Consider the following 19,772-nt stretch of genomic DNA (forward strand, 5'->3'; position numbering starts at 1 on the left):
AGTTGGTAGATGTGTTCCCTCTCCGCAACAGGCTTACAGTCATCTAGAAACTGTGCAGTCAACAGTCTAGTCCATGGAGAAGAGGAGTCAGAGGTAGAGCTGGTAGTTTTTCACAGGCTCGTGAGCCTGCGACCTGCCGTCAGTATGAGGAAGCTTCTGGTAGCTTCCACTCTTCAAGCCCTACCTGTCTCTCCTGGGGATTTTCCCGAGTAGTTTTTCAGATCCAGTTTGGCCACGCTTAGGTGATTATGAATGTTGCATACTGTCTACTCTATGTAAATGCCCTCCACAGGGAAGTTAACCTTATTTATGCTGAAACAATCAGCTTTTGATTTTTCTACAGATGGAATAAAATATAGCCTTTTCATGGGCCAAGTATTGTGCAGAGCCCTAGGGTACCTTATCTGCTAATTCTGTTGTATCATACTCTTCCAAGTGCTTAGTACAGTGTTCTGTACCTAGTAATTTCTCAGAAAGTATGATGCATTGATTCTTTACCCATGTGATTGCCCCATTTTTCCACACAATTTTTGTTACATTAAAACAGGGGTGCGGTGATGACGTATGTCAGATAAGAATGAAAACCAGCTAGAAGGAGGGGGAGGAAAAAAGAGATGAAAAGAAAGGAGGAACAGGAGGAGGAGGGATGGAGGGGAGAAGGAAGAGGCAATTAAAAGGCTGTTACTTACTTCTAGCTCACCCTCACAAGTGCTGCCTATCATAAGCACTCGATACCCTAATTCCCCCTTCCTTGCTGTGCGTGGTCCTCATTGGATCACAGGCTTTCCCCTCTTCCCCTTCAGTTGGCTAGGCCTTCCCTGGGAGTAGTATGGCTTAGCGAGAAGCATCGTGGCCTGGTGGATAAGAGCGCGGGCCTCGGAGTCAGAAGGATCTGGGTTCTAATGCCGACTCCACCACATGTCTGCTGGGTGACCTTGGGCAAGTCACTTTATTTCTGTGTGCCTCACCTACCTCATCTGTAAAACTTTCCAAGAGCTTAGTACAGTGCTCTGCACACAGTAAACGCGCAATAAATACAATTGATAGATTAAGAGTGTGAGCCCCATGAGGGACAGGGATGGCGTCTGACCCATTTAGCTTGTATCTCTAACCCAATGCTTAGGACAGCGCTTGGCACATAGTAAGCACATAACAAGTACCATAATAATTATTATTATCATTAGCCGGCCAAGCTAGAGGTTCCTCTCTAGACCGTAGCTCATTGTGGGCAGGGAATGTATCTGTTTATTGTTATATCGTACTCTCCCAAGTGCTTAGTATAGTGCTCTGCACAAAGTAAGCACTCAATAAATATGACTGACTAATTAACTCCTCTCACTCCCTGTTCCGGTGAGAATGAGCAGCTGGAGGCACTGTGCCTCTTGTCATTGCTCCCTGACCTGTGAGCATTTTTTTTAAAAAGTATTTTTTAAGTGCTCACTCTGTGCCAAACACTGTTCTAAGCACTGGGGTAGTTACAGAGTAATCGTGTTTGACACAGTTTGTGCACACATGGGACTCACACTCTTAATCTCCATTTTATAAATGAGATAACTGAGGCCCAGAGAAGTGGAACGACTTGCCCAAGGTCACACAACAGGCAAGCGGTGGAGCTGGGATTAAAACCCAGGCCCTTTTGACTCTCAGGCCCAGGCTCTAGCCGTTATGCCACACTATAGAACTAAGGCCAGGCCTGAGCTACAGTGGGCTAATTGTACCCCTGTCACCCTCCTCCCCGCTGCCATTGATGTTCGTTTGTTATCAAAGTGGACTGGTGGCTGGAGCGGAGAGCAAGCACCACTTTTTACTTTGGAAAACTAACCCGGACTATGGAATTACACCATTGGCAAAGTTCCAGAGAGCACCATGTTTCCTACATTCATAAGGTACAGTTAATCAGTCAATCAGTGGTATTTATTGAGCATTTACTGTGTGTGGAGCACTGTACTGAGTGCTTGGGAAGGTACGTACAGCACATTCCCTGCCTACAACGAGCTGGAGGCAACTCCCCTGCTATATTGTAAACTTCTTGAGGGTAGGGATTGTGTTTTACTCTATTGTACTCTCCCAAGTGCTTAGTACAGTGCTCTGCACAAGTGTTCAGTTAGTTAGATTGATTGTATGTTAAAAAAATGTATGTATGCCTTGAAAATCGGGGTAAGGTAAATTTCATACGTGAGTAAATATGGAAGCGGCCGGTAATCAGATCGGACAACACAGTCATGTGCTACAGGGGTTCCAGGTTCTAAATGATAATGAAAGCTGGCATTGTTGCCTCATTTTATCAACGAGGAAACTGAGGCACAGAGTTCTTAAATGACTTCCCCAACTTACCCAGCAGACTACATCACAGCAGGGCCTAGAACTCAGGTCTCCTGACTCCATATCTCCAGCTTTCTCCATCAATCAATCAGTTGTATTTATTGAGCTCTTACTATGGGCAGAACATTGTACTAAGCATTTGGGAGAGCACAGTACAACAGAATTAGCAGACATGTTCCCTCCCCATGAAAATGCGAGTTAAAATTTTGAATTGGCCAACCCCTTTTTTTAAAAAAAGAAGTCATTTATTTTGAATAGCCATGGGAAGATGTCGACACACCTCTCGCTACTGAAATTTTGAGACTTTCAAGTATGCTGTTTGTTGGGTTCCTACATATTCAGAGATGACGCCAGTGACAGTGAGATTTAACCCCAGGTGTGGGTGTGGCTGAAAACTCAGATGAAACAACAGCATCAGCCTTAGGCTTCACACACAAAAAAGACAGTTTCCCGTGGTGCTGATGTATGTACTGTTTGCTGTACCTGGCATAGTTTCCGGCTCTGCCTCCTAGTCTCCTGCCCCTACCGAAACTTCTGCTCAAAAACAGCCCCTCCTTTCCCGACTGCAGCCTGCCAAGTTGTTCTGTCTGCCTCAGTTGTCTCACTCAGCTGTCTGTGAGTGAGACGTTGCCCTTGGCTGAATGTTTAGACGACTTCTCCTGTCTCAACTGTTTCTGGTCACCAGGTTTCAATTCACCACGTTGCAGCTGTTAGGGCATTCTTCTGACATTCTTTCTATGTATCCATCTTACTCAGCAACACTGGGTTAGTTTTGACTGCTAAATCTGTCTGAATCTTCCTCCTCAACATCTCCCAGAACCGCCTCTTTCTCTCCATTAGAACAGCAACCAACCCAGTCTGACCTCTGGTCATAATAATAATAATGATGTTATTTGTTAAGCACTTACTATGTTCTGAGCACTGTTCTAAGTGCTGGGATAGATACAAGGTTATCAGGTTGTCCCACGTGAGGCTCACAGTCTTCATCCACATTTTACAGATGAGGTAACTGAGGCACAGAGAAGTGAAGGGACTTGCCCAAAGTCACACAGCTGGCAAGTGGCGGAGGTGGGATGAGACCCATGACCTCTGACTCCCAAGCCCGGGCTCTTTCCACTGAGCCACGCTGCTTCTCATGGTGGTCATAGCCATCATGTCTGTGCTGGTCACCCTGACTTCAGTCCATACACTACTCTACATCTCTGTGTAATACTGCTTGGCTAATGATAATAATGATAGTGAAATTTGAAAAGAACTTACTATGTGCCAAACATTAAACTAAGCACGGGGTTCAGACAATATAGTTGTCACAGTCCCTGTTACACAAGGGATTCACACTCTTGGGCTCGCATCTCTCTCCACTCGCTGAAAAACTCTGTGTTACTGATTTCCTCCACAGCAATCAGACACTCCTTACATTCGGCTTCAAGGCCCTTCACTGACTCCCCCATTTTACAACACAGCTCCCTTCACCCTCTCTTCACCAGCTCAGAGTCTTCACTCTCCCCAAGCCCACCTTCTAAATGGACCTTGCTCCAACTCTCCCACCTTGGCCCCATGCTGTTCCCCAAACAATCTTGGAAGTCCCTTTCCTCACTACACCCACCAGACAACCACCCTGCTCATCTTTAAAACTTTCCTAAAAAAAAAAAAGCTCACCTACTCCTACCCTCATTGATTCACAGCTCTCCAGTCACCTCGAGTCTACACTCACCCATAGCAATTGTGTACTTAAATTTCATCCTTAATACCCATATCCCCTCTCAAGGTTGCACCTGGAGAGTTTCCAGTACTCTACCAGTCATGACTGCGGGAGGAAAAGTCAAGCAGAGGCCTACCCATTCCATTGCTAGGTTGGGCAGTGGCTAGCGAGTGGAAGGCCATCTGCTACAGGTCAAGACTCACCTGTGCTGGGCAGCAGCGGTTTGGGACAGAGTCGAGGGAAGAGATTCGTTTACTGTGTGGAAGGAGGCAGTGGTAAATAATTTCTGTATTTTTACCAAGAAAACTCTATGGATACACTACCAGATCTAGTAGAACATTGCAGATGGAAGTGGGGCATTCTGGGAGAGATGTGTCTATGGGTCAACACGACTTGGCAGCATAAGGCAACGATACCCATATATCTGTATATATGATTATTCATTCATTCAATTATATGATATATACATTCATGTATAAAATCTTCATTTATTTGTACATTATCAATTTGTCTGCACATGCAATATTAGTTCAGTGACTTTCCTACTGTATTTGTGCCACTTTCTGCTTTATACTTGTTCATCCTCTGGTTTTCACTACCTTTAAATCTTTTTTTTTCCCTCTTTCCCCAACAGACTGTAAACTCTTGGAGGGAAGAGAACAACTACTGTAGTCTTCTAAATGCTCAGTATGGTGACTAGCACTCAGTAGGTGCTCAGTAAATACCACTGGTTGAATGACTTTGTTTTAGATTATTGTTGCCAGTGATCCTGTCTAGTGGAAAGAACATAGGCCTGGGAGTCAGAGGACTTAGGTTCTAATCCTCTCTCTGCCACCTGTCTGCTGTGCGACCTTGGGGGAATTAATCAATCAGTTGTATTTAGTGTTCACTTTGTGCAGAACATTGTACTAAGTGCTTGGGAGAGTACACTATAGCACAGTTGGTAGACACGTTCCCTGCCCACAGCAGCTTAATTTCACTTAATTTTCAGTGTCTGTAAAATGATCCCTATGTGGGATATGGACTGTGTCCGAACCTGATTATCATATACCTACCCCTGCTGTTAAGCACATGGTAAGCGCTTACCTAAAAACAAATTAATTTTACCACTTGGCATTGAGTGTGGCATGTAGGGGACTTGGGCAAAATTTCTTGAGTTTGAGGAGGCAAGTGTGGTGGAACCAGTGGCTTGCAGGGTCAGTAATATTGAGAGAGCGTGGATGTGTCGTTGCACAGATCAACCAGATTAAAATTGCATGCTCAAATCCACTAATATCTTGCTGGTTTTGGCTAAGGCCATAGCCTCCTTTGGTCCCAGCACTTGATGATCACTTCTAACCCATCCTGACCTGGAACATCAACCTGATTTTCAACCTCTATGACCTTGGGTTTGTAATAATACTTTCATTTCTCCAAAGGGCTTTCACAGCAATTGTCTCCTTCCTCCACCAAAGCTCAATCTTATTTTATCCATTTGGTCTTCCCATACCCCAAATAACAAAGCATGTGGTACATATTTTTTATCTAGATACATTCTTGTTTGTGAATAAGTCTCTGTCTTACTGGTCTATCTGACCCCATCTGTGTTCTATATTTGTCTGGTCAGTGTTGTTTATTGCACCAGTTGTGTGTGTGTGTTCATTTATTAAGTGAACAACAGAAGCAGAAGAAACATCACAAAGTGCTTACCCTTTATTCATTCACTCGATTCACTCAATCATTTATTGAGTGCTTACTTTATGCAGAACTCTGTACAAGCACTTGGAAGAGTAAAAAATAACAAGAAACACATTCCCTGCCCACAGTGAACTTACATTCTAGAGGGGGAGGCAGACATTAATATAAATAAATACATTAGCGATATGGACATAAGTGCCATTGGGCTGGGAGCGGGGGTGGATAAAGGGAGAAAGTCAGGGTGACGCAGAGGGAGTGGGAGAAGAAGAATGGAGGACTTAGTCAGGGAAGGCCTCTGGGAGGAGATGTGCTTTGATGTGGGAGAGAGTAATTGTCAGATTTGAGGAGGGAGGCTGTTCCAGGCCAGAGGCAGGTTTGTGGGTGAGAGGGCGGGAGGTCAGCGGTGAGACAGATGAGACAGACCAGCGGGGATTCATTAATTGTTTTATTGAATATGCTATGACACTTCATAGCTATAGTTCCCAGAACACTACCTCCTCACATATCTACTTACACTTCTTACAAGTGGCTAGTCCACTTAGTTCAATGTGACCCCTGAGCTTGGACAACAGCTGGATATCCAGCGAGTTTAGACCTTTTCCTGCCCATTACAATCCACGTTGAAAGGAGGATGGATTTATCTCTGGCCAAAAAATATATTGGCATGGAGAAAGAGTTTCATCTCTACCAAACTTTTAAACAACTTTGGAAATAGCCATATGCCCAATGTAAGTAATAATAATAATGATAATTATTGTAATACTTTTTTTCATGTGCTTTCTATGTGCTAGGCACTGTAGTAAGTGCTGGGTAGGTGCAGTACATTAACAGATAGGACACAGTGCCTGTTCCCCGTGGAGCTTAGTATAGAGGGGAGGGAGAACAGGTGACTTATCTCCATTTTCACTTTGGCACCGAGAAGTCAAGTGACTTGTTCAAGGTCATGCAACTGGCAAGGGTCAGAGCCAGTATTAGAACCCAGTTCTCCTGACTCTCAGTTCAATCAATGAATCATATTCACTGAGTACAGAGCACTGTGCTAAGCACTTGGGAGAGTATAACAGCAGAGTTGGTAGATATGTTCTACTAGAACTTACAGTCTAGTGGGGGAGACAGACAGTAATATAAATAAACAAACTACAGATATGTACATAAGTGCATTGGGGCTGAGAGAGGGATGCAAATCCTAGTGCAAGGGAGACAGAGAAGGGAGCAGGAAAAAAGGAAATGAGGGCTTAGACTCTCAGGCCTCTGCTCTTTTCTTTGTCTTATGCCATCGAGTCGTTTCCAGCCCATAGCGACATCACGGACACATCTCTCCCAGAACGCCCAGCTCTCCATCTGCAATCATTCTGCTAGTGGATCCAGAGAGTTTTCTTGTTAAAATTCGGAAGTGGTTTACCACTGCCGCCTGCCACACAGTAAACTCGAGTCTCTGCCCTCGACTCTCTCCCATGCCACTGCTGCCTAACACGGGTGAGTTTTGACTTGTAGCAGATTGCCTTCCATTTGCTAGCCACTGCCCTAGCTAGGAATGGAATGGGTAGGCCTCTGCTTGACTTTCCCTCCCATAGCCGAGACTGGTAGAGTACCGGAAACTCTCCAGATGTGACCCTGAGAGGGGGCTCTTTCTTTCTGGTCATGCCATTTCTTTCAGCCACACTGTAAGTGATCATTTTTTCAAAAAATGTAGAAAAAAAATGCAGATCTCCTTTGCTACCAATGGAAAGGGGCAGTTGAGGGAGCTGAAATTTCCAGTTGTCTCTTTTTTCAGTATTGGAATGAAGCCAGCAACAATGCTGTCAAGAAGCATGCAGTCAAATCAATAGGAGCCCTTTAACAGAGCCTAGAAATCCTGCAGTTTCAAGAAAAATCCCATTTGGGGAGAGGAAATTTGAAACTGTTGCTACCGTGCATAATTTCATCCTAGGACAAACTTTGAAATCAAGAGTACTTGAAGTTAGATCATAGAGAAAGCTAAAGTCATTCTGTCTGTCATTTAACAAGAATCGAAGAGCAGTGTGACTCAGTGGAAAGAGTAGGGGCCTGCGAGTCAGAGGAGCTGGGTTCTAATACTGGCTCTGCCAGTTGTCTGCTGTATGACCTCGGACAAGTCCCTTAATTTCTCTGTGCTTCTTTACACACAGTGAGCACTCAATAAATACGATTGAATGACTGTGAAATGGGGATTCGATAGCCATTTCCCCTCCTATTTAGCCTCTGAGCACCATTCTAGACATGGGATGGTGTCCAACTTGATTAATTTTTGTCTACCTCAGCACTTAGATCAGTAGTTAGAACATGTCCAAAACAGAACTCATCTTCCCACACAAACTCTGTCCTTCCTCTCACTTTCCCCCATCACTGTAGACAGCACCACCACCCTATTTGTCTCAAAAGCCTTGGCGTTATCCTCAATTCATCTCTCTCATTCAGAGTACATATTCCACCTGTTACTGAATCCTGTTCGTTCTACCTTCACAACATTGTTAAAATCTGCCCTTTCCTCTCCATCCAAACTGCTACGACATTGATCCAAGCACTCTCCCTATCCCACTGTGATTACTGCATCAACTTCTTTGCCGACCTCCCCGCTTCCTACCTCCCCCAACTCCAGACCATAATTCACTCCAGACCATATTTCACTCTGCTGCCCGGATCGTTGCTCTGCAAAACCTTTCAGTCCATGCTGCCCCACTTCTCAAGAACCTGCAGTGATTGTCCATCCACCTCCACATCAAACAGAAACTCCTTACCACTGGCTTTAAAGCATGTAATCACCTTGTCCCCTCCTGTTTTACCTCTCTAATTTCCTATTACAACCCAGCAAGCTCATTTCATTTCTTTAACTCCAAACTACAACCTACTCCCTGTACCTTGATCTGGTCGCTGCCCTCTCGCCCATGTCCGGCCTCGGGCTTGGAAGTCCCTCCCCCTTTGTATCCAGCCGACCATCACTCGTCCCCTTATTAAAAGCCTTGTTAAAGGCACATCTCCTTCAAGAGATCTTCCCCAATTAAACCCTCATTTCCCCCATTCCCTCTCTCCCTCCTGCATCACTCTTCCACTTGGATTTGTACCCTTTATCACCCCCATCCTCAGTCCCTAACATTTATATACATATCAACTATTTATTTTAATGTCTGTCTTCCCCTCTAGATTGGGAGCTCCTTGTGGGCAGGGAGCATGTCTACCGTCTCACTTATATTGTTCTCGCCCAAGTGCTTAGTATGGTGCTCAGCCACAGTAAACACTCAATAAGTACAACTGTCTGATTGATTGCTTGACACATAGTAATCACTTAAATACAATGATAACACAATAGCAATAAAGATAACAATAATGATATGAAGCAACAGAGATTTTTCCCAGCTTTCTGAGAAAGTTCCACCAAATAAAGTAATTCTAAAATTCTGAACCCTCAGTGGTTCTATTTTGTGTATTTATATTACGTGACTTCTTCTCGGCAATCTCTCATTTCCTCCTCCCTTCAGGACATCTCTACGTGGATGTCCCACTGACAACTCAAATTTAACCTGTCCAAAACAGAACTCGTCATCTTTCCACCCAAACCTTTTTCTCCCCGTGGTTTTCCCATCACCACAGAGAACGCCACCATCCTCCTCTCTTTCTCACAAGCCCATAACCCTAGCATTTTCTTTGACTTGTATCTCTCATCCAACCCTCACATTCTACTTCGGTTATTGGTTCTACCTTCACAACATCTCTAGAATCCACCCCTTCCACTCCATCCAAGAACAGTGGTTGGCACAGAGTAAGAGCTTAACAAATACCATCATCCAAACTGCTACCATGCTGATCCAAGTCCTTATAATTTCCCGATTTGACTACTGCATCTGCCTCCTCGTTGGCCTCTCTGCCTCCTGTCTCTCCCCACTCCAGTCCATACTTCACTCTGCTGCCTAGTTCATTTTTCTGAAAAACCATTCAGTTAATATCTCTCTACTCCTCAACTCCTCTAATCGTTGCCAGCCACCTCCATATCAAACAGGAACTCCTTACCATTTGCTTTAAGGCACTCAATCAGCTCCCCAAGCCTAGTGTACCTTGCTATTCTCCAGCCCTCACACTGCAGTGCTCTGACGCAAACCTACTCTGTGTACCTCAATCACATTTACCCCATCACTGACCTCTTGCCCATGTCTTCCCTCTGGCATAGAATAATAATAATTGTGGAATTTTTTAAGCGCTTATTATTTGCCAGGTACTGTACTAAGCTCTGGGGTAAGTACAAGATAATAATATTGATGGTATTTGTTAAATGCTTATTGTGTGCCAAGCACTGTTCTAAGCACTGGGGTAGATACAGGGTAATCAGGTTGTCCCACGTGGGGCTCCCAATCTTAATCCCCATTTTACAGATGAGGTAACTGAGGCACAGAAAAGTGAAGTGACTTGCCCCAAATCACACAGCTAATAAGTGGCAGAGCAGGGATTAGAGCCCACGAACTCTGATTCCCAAGCCTGTGCTCTTTCCATGAAGCCTGTTCCACACAGGGTCCACAGTCTTAATCTCCATTTTGCAGGTAAGGCTCAGAGAAGTGAAGAGTGACCTGCACAAGCAGACAAGTCGACCTCTGGCCCACGTCCTACCACTGTCCTGGAATGCCCTCCCTCCTCATCTCTGCCAAACTAACTCTCTTCCCCTCTTCAAAGCCCTACTGAGAGCTCACCTCCTCCAAGACGCCTTCCCAAACTGAGCTTCCCCTTTTCCCTCTGCTCCCTCTGCTCCCTCTCTGCCCCCCCTCCGCCCTCTGCTCCCTCCCACTTCCCCCCTTCACCTCCCCTCAGCTAAGTCCCCTTTCCCTCTGCTCTTCCCCCTCTCCCTTCCCCTCCCCTTAGCACTGTGCTCATCTGTATATATTTTTATTACACTATTTATTTTGTTAATAAGGAGTACATCCCCTTGATTCTATTTATTGTGATTAAGTTGTCTTTTGTCGGTCTCTCTCCCCCGATTAGACTGTAAGCCCATCAATGGGCAGGAACTGTCTCTATCTGTTGCCGATTTGTACATTCCAAGCACTTAGTACAGGGCTCTGCACATAGTAAGTGCTCAATAAATACTATTGAATGAATGAACAAGTGGCAGAACCAGGATTAGAATCCAGGTCCTTCTGACTCCTAGCCCTGGGCTCTATCCTTTAGGCCCTTCTCCTGCTCCTTCATATCTGACAGACCACCACTCTCTTCACCTTTAAAACCCTTCTAAAATCACATCTCCTCCAAGAGTCCTTCATAACCCCTCATTCCCCCTCTGCTTAAACTCTGCACTTGATGTGTCTCCCTTCAACACTTTCATTTCCTTATACTCTATTGTTTCCTCTTATCTGTAATTTATTTTAATGTCTGCCTTCTCCTACAGAATGTAAGTTCCTTGTTGGCAGGGATCATGGCTATTATTAGTTATGTAATCATCATCATTATTATTTTTAATAGTAATAGGGTTATTTGTTAAGCAGTTATTCTGTGTCGAGCATGTTCTAAGGACTGGGGAATATACAAAATAATCAGGTCAGACACAGTCTCCGTCTCACCCACGACTCACTGAACCTCCATTTTACAGTTGAGGTAACTGAGGCAGAGAGAAGCTAAGTGACTTTCTTGAGGTCACACAGCAGGCATGTGGTAGAGCTGGAGTTAGAAGTGAGCCCGTTGTTGGGTAGGAATTGCCTCTATTTGTTGCCAAATTATATTTTCCAAGAGCTCAGTACAGTGCTCTTCACACAGTAAGTGCTCAATAAATATGATTTAATGAATGAATGAATTAAAGAATGAACCCAGGTCTTCTGACTTCCAGGCCCATGCTCTTTCCACTAGGCCAAGCTACTTTGAGTACTTACTACATGCCAAGCACTGTTCTAAGCAGTGGGGCAAACCAGATTGGACATAGTCCTTCCTGGTCTCAGAATTTCATCTACCAACTCTATTGTATTGTACTTTTCCAAGGGTTTAGTACAGTGCTCTGCACATATTAAGTGCTCAGTGAATACTGTTGATTGACTGATTCCCACAGTACAGGTCTATCTGTACAATACAATACACAAGTTGATGCAAGTAGATTCCATGTAGGAAGAAAACAAATAAGCTCTTTTTGGGCAGGGACTGTGTCTGTTTAGTGTTATATTGTACTTTCCCAAGCACTTAATCCAGTGCTTTGCACACAGTAAGCTCGCAATAAATGATTGAATCAATGAAATCAGTTCTGATATAGCACAATTCACACGTCGATGCAAGTAGATTCAGTGTAGGAAGAAACGCTTGTGGTTTCCATCAAGGAGTGACGCAGCTAAACTTCCTAGCCTCCACCTCACCTCACTGTACTGCGTCACACGTATTTTGTGAATCCACTCTGTGTTTTTTAGCTCTACAGTATTTAAAATGAAAGGTATGGTAAGAATGTAAAACATAGAAAAGCTAAAACATAAAATGTTCAGTCCATGTTTATCTTCTCCTCAGGAACCTCCGATGATTGTCCATCACGCCTCTGCATCAAACAGAAACTACTTACCGTCGGCTTTAAAGCACTTAATAACCTTGTCCCCTCCTACCTCCTCCCTGATTTCCTGCTACAACCCAGCCCGCACACTTTGCTCCTCTAATGCCAACCTACTCACTGCACCTCGATCTCATCTGTCTCCCTGCTGACTTCTCGCCTACGTCCTGCCTCCGGCCTGGAACTCCCTCTCTCTTCATATCCGACAGACGATCACTCTCCCCTCCCTTAAAGCCTTACTGAAGGTGTTTTTCCTCCAAAAGACCATCCCTGACTAAGCTCTCTTTTCCTCTTCTCCCACTCCATTCTGCGTCACCCTTTATTTGTATTTGCTCCCTTTATTCACCTCTCCCTCAGCCCCACAGCACTTACGTATATATCCGCAATTTATTTATTCAGATTTATATCTGTCTCCTCCTCTAGACTATAAACTCGTTTAAGGCAGGGAATGTTTCTACCAGCTCTGCTAAATTGTATGCTCCCCAGTACTTAGTGGAGTGCTCTGCACATGGTAAACTCTCAATAAATACAATTGATTGATTGATATTTATGTTCATGGTATTTATTGAGCACTTTCTGTTTGTAGGGCCCTGTACTAGCTCTTGGGAGAGTACAGTACAACAGAGTTGATGTTCTGCTCCCTGCCCACAATAAGCTTGCAGTCACATCTCTTCTCCCACTTCCTTCTGCATCACCCTGACTTGCTCCCTTTATTCATCTCCCCTCCCAGCCCCACAGCACTTTTGTACATATCTGTAATTTATTTATTTATATTAATGTCTCTCTTTCCCTCTAGACTGTAAGCTTGTTGTGGGCAGGGAATGTGTCTGTTTACTGTTATATTGTACTCTCCCAAGCACTTAGTACAGTGCTCTGCCCATAGGAAGCGCTTGGGCCTAGTGGCAAGAGCATGGGCTTGGGAGTCAGAGGACGTGGATCCTAATCCAGGCTCTGCCCCTTGTCTGCTGCGTGATGTTGGGCAAGTCACTTCACTTCTCTGTGCCTCAGTTCCCTCATCTATAAAATGGAGATTAAGACCATGAGCCCCACTTGGGACAACCCGATTACCTTGTATCTACCCCAGCACTTAGAACGGTGCTTGGCACATAGTAAGTGTTGAACAAATACCATAATAATAATTATTATGATTGAATGAATGTCTCTCCTCCAAGAGGCCTTCCCTGACAAGACCTCAGTTCTCCTCTCCACCCTTCCCTCTGGATTGACTCTGCACTTGTCTGTGTAACCCTTAACCACTTTGTTAGTCATCCCAGCCCCACAGCACTTGTGGAAATATTCTTATACATAAATACATATTTCCCATCTGTAATTTAATAATAAGAATTATAAAAATAACATTAATACCGGTGGTATTTGCTTAGCACTTCTATGTGTCAAGGCACTATGTTAAGTACTGGAGTGGATACATGAAAATCAGGTTAGATGTGGTCCCTGTCCCACATGGGGCTCATGGTCTTAATCCCCATTTTGCAGATGAGATCACTGAGGCACAGAGAATAATAATAATGTTGGTATTTGTTAAGCGCTTACTATGTGCAGAGCACTGTTCTAAGCGCCGGGGTAGATACAGGGTAGTCAGGTTGTCCCACGTGAGGCTCACAGTCTTAATCCCCATTTTACAGATGAGGGAACTGAGGCACAGAGAAGTGAAGTCACTTGCTCAAGGTCAACCAGCCGACAAGTGGCAGAACCGGGATTAGAACCCAGGTCCTTCTGACTTCCAGGCCTGCGTTCTATCAACTAAACCAAACTGCTTCTATTCATTTCAATGTCTGTTTCCACTTGTAGACTGTAAGCTACTTGTGGGCAGTGATTGTTCTACCAACTCTATTGTATTGCACTCTCCCAAGCACTTAGTACAGTCCTCTGCCCACAGTCAGCACTCAATACCTGCCACTGATCGATTGACTTTGCTTGAGGTGGACATAAAATTTAGGAATTTTTTATGGAAAATGATGGTGTCATGGTGGTGCCTTAGAACCATTTATAACATAAGTAACATAGAGAAGCAGCGTGGCTCAGTGGAAAGAGCCCGGGCTTGGGAGTCAGAGGTCATGGGTTCAAATCCCGGATCAGCCGCTTGTCAGCTGTGTGACTTTGGGCAAGTCACTTCACTTCTCTGTGCCTCAGTTACCTCATCTGTAAAATGGGGATTAAGACTGTGAGCCCCACGTGGGCCAACCTGATCACCTTGTATCCTCTCCAGTGCTTAGAACAGTGCTTTGCACATAGTAAGTGCTTAACAAATGCCATTATTATTAAGTTCCATCAAATCAATGGTTACTATAATCTGATTTTCCCAAAACATAAGTTTCTTCAGGAACACAACCCCTGCATTATAGAAGAACTCCCTGTACCTACTTTCTTCCCCAAATTCGAGGAATTGAAGTAAGGTAAACACTGTGTGTGCCTTCCTGTTTGCCAGGTGGAAGGCCCGTGAAGGAGGCCTCTCTGTCTGTGGGCGGGCAGGTTCTGACGCTCGCCTCGGCTTGACCGAACGGTGCCAGCTAGATTCACGGTGCACCGACAACAAGCGATGACTCAGTTGAGCTCCGTTTGGCTAATTTCCCAGATTTGGCAGTTTACTCAGCACTCCGATTCTCTTTCTCTCTTTAGTAAATATGTGGGAGAAAGGTCTAACTGGACTCATTCTTCCTCCACCCGGGCCCTGTTCTGCTGCCACAGGTAGGCCCCCGGAACAGAGACATTCCAAACTGGAGTGCCCTTAGAGGCAGGAATGTGTGATCTACCTAGGAAGACAGCACTGCCTCGTGGAAGGAGCACGAGGGGAGAGGCCGGAGCCCCAGGTTCCAGTCCTGGATCTGTCACTCGCCTGCTCTATGATTGTCTGCTGTGTGACTTTGAGCAAGTCACTTCACTTCCTCTGTGCAGGTGCCCCTTTTGAGTTTCTGGGTATCTTTGTCAACTGAACAAACAGCATAAGAATCAACATGGCCTAGTGGAGAGAGCATGGGCTTAGGATTCAAAAAGGACCTGGGTTCTAAACCGGGCTCGGCCACTTGTCTGCTGTGTGACTTTGGGCAAGTCACTTCACTTCCTCTGTGCCTCAGTTACCTCAGCTAGAAAATGGGGTTCAAGACTGTGAGCCCCATGTGAGACAGGGACTGTGTCCAAACTGACTACCTTGTATCTACCCCCGTGCTTAGAACAGTGCTTGGCACATAGTAAGTGCTTAACAAAAACCACAATTACTATTATTACTATATTACCCAGGATAAGTCATTTAACTTTTCTGTGCTTCAGCTTTCTCACCTGTAAACTAGGGAGAAGATACTTGTTAAGTGAACAAATATTTGTTAGAGAAGCAGCATGCCTAATGGCTAGAGCTTCGGAGTCAGAGGGTCATGGATTCTAGTCCCGACTTCGCCACTTGTCTGCTGTGTGACCTTGGGTGGGTCGCTTCACTTCTCTGGGCCTCAGTTACCTCATCTGTAAAATGGGGAAAAAGACTGGTATATAATAAGCGCTTAACAAATACCATAATTCATTAAAGTACTTACAATGTGTCAAGCACTGTTCTAAGTGCTGGGGTACATACAAGCTAATCAGTTTGGATACAATCTCTGTCCCCCACGGGGCCCCTGTCTTAATCTCCATTTTATAGATGAGGAAGTGACTTGCTCTGATTGTATTGTACCTAGCCCCAAATCGAGAGCCTTCCTTGACTAAGCCTTCTTTTTCCCTACTCCCTTTCCCTTCTGTGATGCTCTTGCATTTGGATCTGTACCCTTTAAGCACTTGATATTCACCCCACCCTCAGTCCCATCATTTATTTTAATGTCTGCCTCCCTCTCTGGACTGTAAGATCCTTGAGGGCAAGAACTTGTCAACAACTCTGTTATACTGAATTAATTAATTAATTCAGTCGTATTTATTGAGCACTTTCAAGCTCCTAGCACAGTGGTATGCACACAGTAAGCACTCAAAAAAAATGTCCGATTGATCGGCATATCATAAGTGCTTAATAAATAGGGCAATTGCCGCAGTTTGGTGAGGCAGACTGGATGCAAATTCGTGAAGCCTTCCATATTTTTACCTCTCGCCCACATCCTGCCTCTAGCCCGGAGCCCTCCCTCTTCACTTCTGACAGACAGACAATGACTCCCCCTCCTTCAAAGCCTTATTGAAGGCACATCTCCTCCAAGAAGCCTTCCCTAAGCCCTCCTTTCTTCTTCTCCCACTCCCTTCTGCATCACCCTGACTTGCTCCCTTTATTAGTCCCCTCTCTAAGCCCCACAGCACTTATCTACCTAGCTGTCATTTATATTAATGTCTGTCTCCCTAGCTTAGACTGTAAGCTCCTTGTGGGAAAGGAACATATAATAATAATAATGATGGTAGGTGTTAAGAGCTTACTATGTGCCAAGCACTGTTCTAAGTGCTGGGGTAGATACAAGGTAATCAGGTTGTAATAATGTTGGTATTTGTTAAGCGCTTACTATGTGCAGAGCACTGTTCTAAGTGCTGGGGTAAACACAGGGGAATCAGGTTGTCCCACGTGGGGCTCACAGTCTTAATCCCCATTTTACAGATGAAGGAACTGAGGCACAGAGAAGTTAAGTGACTTGCCCACAGTCACACAGCTGACAAGTGGCAGAGCTGGGATTCGAACTCATGAGCCCTGACTCCAAAGCCCGTGCTCTTTCCACTGCGCCACGCTGCTTCTCACGTGTCCCAGATCTGCTTCTCAGGTTGTCCCACGTGAAGCTCAGAGTTTTAATCCCCATTTTCCAGATGAGGTAAGTGAGGCACAGAGAATAATAATAATGTTGGTATTTGTTAAGCGCCTACTATGTGCCGAGCACTGTTCTAAGCGCTGGGGTAGACATAGGGGAATCAGGTTGTCCCACGTGGGGCTCACAGTCTTAATCCCCATTTTACAGATGAGGGAACTGAGGCACAGAGAGAGAAGTGAAGTGACTTACCCAAAGTCACACAGCTGACAAGTGGCAGAGTCGGGATTAGAACCCATGACCTCTGACTCCCAAGCCTGGGTTTATTGTCATATTGTATTCTCTAAATGCCTAGTACAGTGCTCTGCACAAAGTAAGCGCTCAATAAATACAACTAACTGACTGACCAACTCACAATGCCACACTTTTGGACCAGGATTTGTAGATGAGAGAATAACTCTCAGGATCCTTAGAACTGATCAAGCCGCTAGGGAGCACATAAAAGAAAAAGACACAGTACCTGCTTTCCAGGAGTTCACAAACCAATAGACAAGACATTCAAATATGTATTTAACCCAAATATCCATTCTCAGATGCTAGCTATACAAACCTTAACCTCAAAGGCATAGCAGACTCTGCAAAAGAAACAGCGTGGCCTAGTGGATAGAGCACTATCAGACGGAGGCAGAAGGACCTGGGTTCTAATCCCAGTACCTACACTTATCTGCTCTGTGACCTAGGGCAAATCAGTTAACTTCTCTGTGCCTCAGTTACCTCATCTATAAAATGGAGATTAAGAAAGTGAGCACTGTGTGAGACAGGGATGGCAGAGTGGATAGAGAATGGATCTGGGAATCAGAAGCTCATGGGTTCTAATCCTGACTCCACCACATGTCTGCTGCGTGACCTTGGACAAATCACTTCACTTCTTTGGGCCTCAGTTGCCTCATCTGTAAAATGGGGATGGAGAGTGTGAGCCTCACGTCGACAGGGACTGTATCCAACCCCATTTGCTTATATTCATCCCAGGGCTTAGTACAGTGCTTGTCACATAGTAAGCACTTAACAAATACCACAATTATTAATTAACTTGTATCTACTCCAGCACTTAGTACAGTGACTGGCATATAGTAAGCACTTAACCAATACCACGATTATTATTACTATTATATTCAACCCAAATGCCATTCTGATATGCTAGGTATAGAAATCTTAATTAAAAAAGCATGGCAGGATATGCAAAAGAACCTTTTTTTGTTAGGTTTCTAAACAAATTTCCCTTCTCATTCTCTTGTTCATTTGCACTATTAAATCTAATGGGTCAGCAGAATCCACCCATTCTCTCATCCATTGATATGCATGGATTTGATGTTCGGTCTTGCAGCGAAGTCCTACTGAGAGCTCACCTCCTCCAAAAGACCTTCCCAGACTGAGCTTCCCCTTTCCCCTGTGCTGCCTCTCTGCCCCCCCTTCACCTCCCCTCAGCTACACACCCTTTCCCCCCCTTTCACTCTGCTCCTCCCCCTCTCCCTTCCCCTCCTCTCAGCATTGTGCTCATTTGTATATATTCTTATTACCCTATTTATTTTGTTAATGAGGTGCACATCCCCTTGATTCTATATATTGCGATTAAGTTGTTTGGTTTTTGTCCCTCTGTCTCCCCCGATTAGACTGTAAGCCCGTCGATGGGCAGGGATGGTCTCTATCTGTTGCCGAATTGTACATTCCAAGCACTTAGTACAGTGCCCTGCACATATTCATTCATTCAATAGCATTTATTGAGTGCTTACTATGTGCAGAGCACTGTACTAAGCACTTGAAATGTACAAATCGGTAACAGAGACGGTCCCTGCCCTTTGATGGGCTTACAGTCTAATCGGGGGAGACAGACAGCCAAAAACAATAGTAATAAATAGAATCAAGGGGATGAACATCTCATTAAGACAACAGCAAATAAATAGAATCAAGGTGATGTACATCTCATTAACAAAATAAATAGGGTAATGAAAATATATATAGTTGAGCGGATGAGTACAGTGCTGAGGGGAGGGAAAGGGGGAGGGAGGGGCAGAGGGAAAGGGGGGAAAAGAGGGCTTAGCTGAGAAGAGGTGAAGGGGGCGTGGGGGGGGCAGAGGGAGCAGAGGGAAAAGGGGAGCTCAGTCTGGGAAGGCTTCTTGGAGGAGGTGGGCTTTAAGTACGGTTTTGAAGAGGGGAAGAGAATTAGTTTGTCAGAGGTGAGGAGGGAGGGCATTCCAGGACCATGGGAGCAAATGGTCCAGGGGTAGACAGAGGGAAAGGCGAGAATGGGGGACGGCGAGGAGGTGGGCGGCAAAGGAGCGGAGCGTGTGGGGTGGGCAATGGAAAGAGAGAAGGGAGGAGAGGTTGAGGGAGTCCTAGCTAGTTAGGGAGTCTCTCCTCAGTCATCCCACCCCCAACCTATGCACTGCCAAGCTTAGAGGCTGTGGGACTGCCTGCCAGGTCTCAGGGACCTTTGGACATAGTACTGGGGGCGACTCACTGCCGAGGCCTTCGCTGCAAACATGATATTGGACCCCAGAACGTCGACCTGATGAAGGGGGGTAATAATTCGAGCTGCTCCACTGGTCCTGGCCGGTATATACTGAAACCTTCCCTTGGTAATGCCCACATGGTCCACACAGTTCAATCTGGTGGGGCAAGTCTGGTAATTGACTTGTCTGTGCCCACACTACAAGGGGTTGATTCTCAAAGCCAGGGTTTGCATTTAACAGCATCACCAAAACCTCCTCCAGGTGCCTGGTGGAGGAGCCTTGAGCATCACTCTGAGGGAAGTCAGTTGTTACTGTAGTTTCTGTGCTGG

The 19,772-nt window shown here is 45.1% G+C and overlaps 2 non-coding genes across 2 annotated transcripts; one reads left to right on the plus strand and one right to left on the minus strand.

Moving 5' to 3' along the window:
- Positions 1 to 4,079: 4,079 nt before the first annotated feature.
- On the plus strand, positions 4,080 to 4,217 carry LOC114809364. The gene has a single exon (XR_003757151.1). It is a non-coding gene; the product is annotated as a small nucleolar RNA SNORA7 (small nucleolar RNA).
- A 2,970-nt stretch (positions 4,218 to 7,187) lies between these two features.
- On the minus strand, positions 7,188 to 7,325 carry LOC114809522. The gene has a single exon (XR_003757301.1). It is a non-coding gene; the product is annotated as a small nucleolar RNA SNORA7 (small nucleolar RNA).
- Positions 7,326 to 19,772: the final 12,447 nt, after the last annotated feature.

Source organism: Ornithorhynchus anatinus, chromosome 2, assembly GCF_004115215.2.
Source record: "Ornithorhynchus anatinus isolate Pmale09 chromosome 2, mOrnAna1.pri.v4, whole genome shotgun sequence".
Classification (NCBI taxonomy): Eukaryota; Metazoa; Chordata; class Mammalia; order Monotremata; family Ornithorhynchidae; genus Ornithorhynchus; species Ornithorhynchus anatinus.